Here is a 7740-nt window from a genome sequence, read left to right as displayed (position 1 = left end):
GAGGGCAGTGTCACTGGCCCTCATATGTGGGATCCGAACCGGGGCCCTCTGGCGTCCCCAGCCAGTTCTCAACCATCGCTCCACTCGGCCGGCCCATCTTTTTACTTTCTTGATGGTCTTCTTTAAAACACAAAAGTTTTGGGGTGAGTAATAAAGGGGAAGGGATTAAGAAGTACAAATTGGTTGTTACACAGTAGTCATGAGGATGTAGGGTATAGCAATATATAGGAATATAATCAATAATATTGAAATAACTATGTATGGTGTCATAGTGGTACTAGATTTATTGGGATGATAGATGGGAGGGGGGTTGGGGGGCAGGCTGAAAATGGTGAAGGGATTAAAAAGTACAAATTAGTAGTTACAAAATAGTCACGGGGTTGTTTAAGTAAAGCACAGGGAATATAGTCAATAATATGGTAATAACTACGCATAGTGCCAGGTAGGTACTAGATTAGTCAGGGGGATCACTTCTTAAATTATATAAATGTCTAACCATTATGCTGTACACCTGAAGTTAATATAAAATAATATGAATGTCAAAATAAATAAAGTGTAAAGAAAATAAAACACAAAAGTTTCAATTTGATGAAGTCCAATTTATCTGTTTTTTTCTTTTATTATTTGTGCTTTTGGTGTCATTGCTAATCAACCATTGCCTAATCCTAGGTCATGAAGATCTACACCTATGTTTTCTTGTAAGGGTTTTGTAGTTTTAACACTTATACTAGATCTTTGGTCCATTTTTTTTTTTTAAGATTTTATTGAGGAATTAGGGGAGGGGAACAGTGCTGGGGAATCGGGGAAGGGGAAGAGATAAGTTGCTGTCCTTTTGTTCTTCAGTCTAGTTGTGGAGGACATCACTTCATTGGCCCATGTTGGTATTATCATTGCACTCTTCCTGGGTGAGGCAAATCGGTTGCCGGCCCTAGACGGCCGCTCACTGCGGCTCTTGGCAGCTCACACTGGCTATTGGCCACTCACGGTAGCTTACACAGCCCACTGCAGCTTCACTGCAGTCTACGCTGTCGCCGGCGACTCACGGCAGCCCAGCTCCAGGTTGAGCTGTTGTTCACTATCTTAGCTGTAGAGGGCGCAGTGTCACTGGCCCTCATGTGGGATCTGAACCGGGGTCCTGCTGCTCAGAGCCGGCGTCCCAAGCCAACTCTTAACCAATGCGCCACTCTGCCGGCCCATCTTTGGTCCATTTTGAATTACTTTGTGTATTTGGGGTGAAGTAGGAGTCCCACTTCATTCTTTTCCATGTGGATATTCAGTTGTTCCAGCACCATTTGTTAAAAAGACTATTCTTTCTCCATTGAATTATCGTAGCAAACCAATTGACCATAAAGGGCAAGATGACATTTTAAGCTTAATATCTAGCTCATCAGACTTCTCAGTTTGTGAAGCTTTTCCCATTCTTGACACTTTAACAGGCTTGTCCTTTGACTGACTTCTGTTCATCCTTGTTCTCCAGATATTGTCTGTACCCACAGCCTAATTCCCCTCCCCCCAGGCAGTCAGGTTCAGTGCTCTCGGAGCATCTTGCTCACACTTCTATCTATTATTGCTCTATTCATATTGTATTAAAGTTATTTATTCATGAGTGGATATACTCTGAGATCTCCAAGAGCTGCAGCCATACCTTATTCCTCTTTGAAGCATGTAGCACAGTACCTGGCACTTTAGTATCATGTGAATGTTAGTTGAATGACCACTGACTGAAATTTCTGAAAATGAGGCAATTTATTGGATCAATGCCTCCCTCTCTCTCTTTTTCTCCAATTCCAGAGAAGAGTATCTATTCATTCATTTGTTTGTTTAAGAAGTTTTTATTAAGTACCTATTATGTGCTAGGCATTGAGCTAGAAGCTGCAGATAACGTGGTGAACACAGACATGGCCCCTCCCCATATAAGTGACATTAATAATAGACATTAATCAAATCACATAAACATGAAAAATGTGAGCATGTGTCATCAACCACCTATTGTGTTCCCTACGTACCTACTGCTCACGTATTTATTGACAATTTGGTCACCTGGTTCCTTCACTTTTTCTCTGCCTTTACTCCTGCCATTGTCCATGGTGACTTTAAGAGCCACGTAGATGACCATCCATCACCCTGCCTCTCCTTGCTTGATGCCTCAGTGCCATGGTCCCCTTCTTCCACTCCACCGCAGCCATAGAGCCACACATAGACCTTGTCATAACCATAGCACCTCTCAAGTTTCCATTCTAACCATCCCAGTCAGACCATCACCACGTACCTTCCCAGCTCAGTTACTTTAGGATTCCCATTCCCAAAACTCTCTGATCCTATTGAGATCTTTAATCCACCACTTTTTTCACTGTCTGTCACCACCCATGACCCGGGCTCTCACCCAAGTTGAATTCCATGGCCTAGTATTATAATTGCCCTGTAACTCTCTCGCTCTGTTGTATCTACTTGCCCAAACCCTAAACTTAGTTAAACCCAGCAGAGCACCTCCTTTGTATCTGTGTCTGGGCACAGCATCATGACAGGAGAAAACACCCACAATTGACCAGATAGGTCTTGTTATATATGCAAGTCCACAAATAAGGGGACTGCCTCAGCACTGACCAACAATCCTACTGCAGTCCTCGGTCACTCTGCCCCTCTCCAAGATGGCTATTTGTACCTTCTCCTTTTTTTCCCAGTGACCTTCTGAACCTGCCTGGTGCTCAGCTGATGATCTCATCTTCCTATTCACTGAGAAAATAGAGGCCATCAGAATGCTCATTACCCACCACTGAACTTGCCAACCTCCAGCATCAATACATGTACGAGTATGCTCTGCCCTCCTTCCTGTTGCAAATTACAAACTGTCCCTGTGCCTGTGTAATGCCAAGCCCTCAGCTTGGGCCCTGGATCTCATCATCCCTTACCTACTCAAGGACTTTGACTGCAGTGATCTCCTCTCTCATGAATCACCAATGTCTCCCTCTCTACTAGAGCATTCCTTTCAGCATACAAATATGCTATAATACATCCCATCTTAAAAGCAGGAACACCCTCCGTGGAGCTCATGTGTTCCCCTGGCTCCTGTCCAATCTCTCTGCTCCTGGTTGTAGCAAAATTCCTCCGAAGAGTTGGCTACATGTCCTCTAGTCTCATCTGGTACTTTCTCAAGTTGCTCTTTCAACTCTAGCCACGCTGGCCTTCTGCCGTTCTTTGGATTGATCGAGTTCATTCCTGCCCCAGGGCCTTTGTCCTTGCTGTTCCGTCTGTCTGCACTCATCTTTCCACGCACCTTTGCATGGTTTGCTCCCTCGTTTCATTGAGGTCTTTATTTAATGTCATCTGCTCAGAAAGGCTTTCTCACTGCCCTTACCTTACCCAGCCACCACACTACTCCTTACCCAGCTTTATTTTTCTCCAAAGTACTTATCACTGCCTGACATTCAATTATTCAGGTACGTGTTTATTTGATTATTGTCTCCTCTTCTCTTAGAATGGAAGCTCCCAGGGGGCTTCTTTTGTTCACCATTATATTTCCAGCCCCCCACCCCACCCCAGAATACTTTCTGACATATGGTAGACACTCAATAAGCATCAGTGAATGGATGGATGGCTGTGCATGATTCATGAGGCTGTAGAAGGAAAGGATTCACTCAGTCAGGAAAGGTGGAGAAAGCTTCCTTGAACAAGTGTGATTACTCTGATATAGAAACAAAAAGGAGGTTAACCAGGTGAGGTAGGGAGAGTCAAGTGTTCCAGCTGAAAGGGGCATGCAAAGGTCCTGGGGCTGGTGGAAGGAGTATGGTGACTTGGACGAGATGAGAGAAAGCCTATGTGGGTGCAGTGCACGGGGAATGCAAGGGAGCCAGTGTGAGGCGGGCCAGGCCGTGCAGGCCCTGGAGGACTGTGGTACAGCGCTGGCTTCTGTCCTAAGAGCTGTGGGAGGCCTTGGAGGAAAGGCACAGTGTGATTAGATTTGCATTTGAAAAGATCCCCCTGATCCACTTACTATTGCTAATAATGGTGAGATGATGATGAAGATGATAAATGCTTGCATCTGTATAGTGAAAGGTCTTTTCAAAGTAGTTTTGCATCCAGCCCAGTCTCAGCTTCTTGAATCCATAAACAAAAGCTGCCTGACTTGAGGATACAGTGTTCTCCTGTTACAGGGATCATGTTTTCCAAATCCCAAAGTAGAGCACATGGGCTGACAAAAGAAATTTTTTATTTGTTTTTTTAGTATATACAAAGCTATACATTTCAATCACATTTAATTACACATTTCACAAACTACCTAATTAAAAAAAAAAAGCCCAGCCATTGAGACTGTTTCAGAAAGTTAGGGTGAAACTATTACAGTAAAGTAGCCCCCCATTTTCACTAAGACACAAACACACTTTTAGATGATATGTGTACTGTTGACCGTAAGTTCCATATATTATGACAATGACTTAAAAGTCATCCAAAGTTCTCCCTCCTCCCCTCAAAAAAAGAGCAAGTGCTTTTGTGAATTCAGAATCTCACTCTCACTTTGGGGGTTGGGCAGGAAGGCAGAGGGGAGGCTGAGGCCAAGGGCTCACAGGGCCAGTGCTGGGTAGGATGTCCCTTCAGTGAGATGTCCCAGGCGAATATGCTTCTGCCTGTTGCTGTTGTGTGCTTTGAATGATGACAAAAGAGGAATTAACTCCACTGAGTTTATGAATGGGATACCCAACCCTGGGGAAGGCAGGAGAGGATTGTGGGTAGGACCAGGGACAGAGGAGGATGGACAAAGATTCTGTTTCATAGATACTAGAAATAAGTGTGCCTGTAGATACAGAAATACACACAAGGACATTAAAATCATGTCCTTTTCTGAGTCTGGGCAGGGGGGGGTTGGTGCTGGGGGGTGGTGAGCAAAGGCTTTTGTGACCTTGCAAATGGACCGGTGGGCCTTGGCAAGTCCTTCCAGAAGTCTCCTGGAGAAAAGCAAGAAGAGAGGGTGTCTTTCTGGGGGATGACTGTAGAGAACCGTCAGAGAGGAGAAGGCGGAGTGAACTCTAGGGACCAGGGAATTTATGGCAATCAGCCGTCAGAGCTGGGAACATCAATGAGTCACGTTCCTTCCCTTTGGTATTAGTAATTGGCATCATTTGCCTGGGAAATAAAAGACTGAGATGTGATTTTATAACTGCTTTCAAGTAGGGAGAAGGTTTTCTTTTGGAAGGTGGGCATGAGCTGTTCCCGCGCATTCCCGTGCTGGGTGTCAATTTCAAGAGCGTTTCAGCTTGAATATAAAAACTGCCAGACCTTGGGGCCGGTCTGGGTGATGACTCAGGAAGGCCCAAAGTGTCCTGATGTCTGAGTACAGGGCTTCACAGTTGGGGATCCCTTGGGAGGTGTGTTATCTTGTTCCCCAGAGCCTCCTCTTCCAGGTGGGGGTGGTGGTACTACCCCAGCACCTGCCCACAGCCCTCAGCACCCTGGAGATGGTGAACTCAACCATGCCCCCCAAGAGGACAGGAGATTGACTTTCCTGGAAAGCTTGCTCTGCTCCTTTCCTCCTAATGTGGTTACGTCTAGAAATCTCTCAGTTGTCCTGACAGTCCTCCAACAATTTTTTGGGGGGAGTGGGTGGGATGGGAAGAGGGAAGGGAGGGCGGTTGGCATTTTAATGCCCCTTGTGTTAGAGGCTATAGATCTCCAGCGTGTCTTCAATCATAAGACAACCACTGAACACCTGCTCTGTGCTGGTCACCCGACTGGATACTGGGAGAGAGGCAAAGATGTCCAGTCTCGAGCACAGTGGCTGCCACCTTGTACCAGGAAGGAGCGGGTTCAAGTTTTGTGAGGCCTGAAGTTTATGCACTTTGGAGGGACACTCTTTAGAAAGATTACAGAATTACGACTATCAAAGGCCCGCCCCCTCTCCAGTGCCATTTGACACAAGGGGGAGTATGACAGGAGGGCAGTCATAGTGGGAAGAGACCATTGTCTTAACTGATTCCTGTTAACATATTTTACAGAAACACACGACCACGTACACTCATTGCTAGGGCCCCTCTGAGGGCATTGGAAGGGGCTCATGCAAATGTGTGTGTGTGTGTGTGTGTGTGTGTGTGTGTGTGTGTGTGTCGGGGGTGGGGGAGTTGATGTTTCATTAGCTTCAGGGTAAATTCACCTTTGGTGCCCAACACTACATTCATGATTCCATTGAACCGTCTTAATATTCCTACGAGATAAATGCTCTTCTTTCTCTGTTTCCCAGGAGAAGAGGCTGAGGCTTGGAGAAATGAGGAACTGGTCATACATCTAGGGTGTGGTAGGGCAGGGATTTGAACCAGGTCATCCCCACTCCAGAGCTTCCATCTCTAACTCGCCACTGCCTCCTCTTACCCTCCAGGAGCTTATAGTTTGCCAGAGAAGCCAAGCACATATAAGAAGCCCCCTCACTTCCTTCCAGTCTCTGCTCCAATGTCACATCATCCAAAAGAGGGGGTTAACAAGGTGCTACAGGGAGGAACATGTGTTCCAACCAAAGGTGCATGCAAAGGTCCTGGGGCAGGAAGGAGTGGGGTGAATTCAACAAGCTGAGAGAAAGCCTGTGTGAGGGCGCAGGGGATGAGAAGGAGCTGGTGCAAGCTAGGCCGGGGCCAGGCCTCGCCATTCCTCCTGCACAGAACAGCCGCCTGCCCTGTCCTGTTCTAGATTTCCTTTACTGCACTTTTGGTCAGCAGACATAATCTATACTTATTTTCTGTCCCCCTTCCCTCTGCTAGAATGTGAGCTTCATGAGGCTGCAAGGGGCCTCATCTGTTTTATTCATTGCTGTATGCCCAATGCCTAGGACACTGTAGAAGTGTCTAGGAAATGTAGAAGGCATCCAATATACATTTATTGAATTACCTAATTAGGTAATTAAAATAGTTATCGTACCAGCCTGTTTTTCATAAATGCTTGAAGAATGTTACAGCCAACAGGTGTTATAGTGGTTAGAAGACCGAAAACATTTTGAAACCAGAGAGGGTTTCCAAGAGGAGGTTGGCCTGTGAAGGATGGCTAAGCTAATATATATATTTAGGAGGCAGTGGCGGGGGAAGGGAGAGGATGGGTAGCGGTCCAGCAAGCTGCTTGGCAGCCTCCCAGCCTCCGCCAGCCTCCTTGGATGTGGGCCTCTGCGCTATATTCACACATCATCTAAGTGGATTGTGAAACACAGGCACTAGCTACCAAGGGATGCTATGGTTTCTCCTTCCTTGGAAATCTTTAAAAATAGGAATAAGCGATCAACTGTCCTAAATTCTTTAGGAAGCGAAGCATTGGCTTTGTTGGCTTCTCCAGCGTATCAGGCACTTTCACTTTGTCATCTGATACACGCATCTCAAGGACTGGGAGGTTGGTACGGTACCATTGTTATGATTCTCGTTTTACAGATGAGGAAACTGAGGCTCAGGGAAGGTAAATGATTGTCCAAGGTCACACACCTAGTATGAGATGGGTCTTTCCGACTGCAGAGCCTGTGGTCTTCTCACCACCCTCAGGGGCTCTGAGGCTCTCTCTCGCAGTCTGTCTTTTTAGGACTTGCACATTCTGATTTTAGAATAGCACATGGTGCTTCGTGAGGCTGGCAGTAATCAGTAGACTTGTGGCAACACGGATGGCAAAAATGACTCCTGTCACGTAACTGAATTCTATTGATTCTAGGGCAGCATTTCTTTGAGGCAGGAGGTTAAACCAGATGACCTGTTCATGCCTCCCCTTCAGTGGTGTTCTATTAAC

The sequence above is a fragment of the Hipposideros armiger genome, unplaced genomic scaffold, assembly GCF_001890085.2.
Source record: "Hipposideros armiger isolate ML-2016 unplaced genomic scaffold, ASM189008v1 scaffold_258, whole genome shotgun sequence".
Classification (NCBI taxonomy): Eukaryota; Metazoa; Chordata; class Mammalia; order Chiroptera; family Hipposideridae; genus Hipposideros; species Hipposideros armiger.
The sequence above is the reverse complement of the archived record's forward strand: the minus strand, read 5'-3'. Positions refer to the sequence as shown.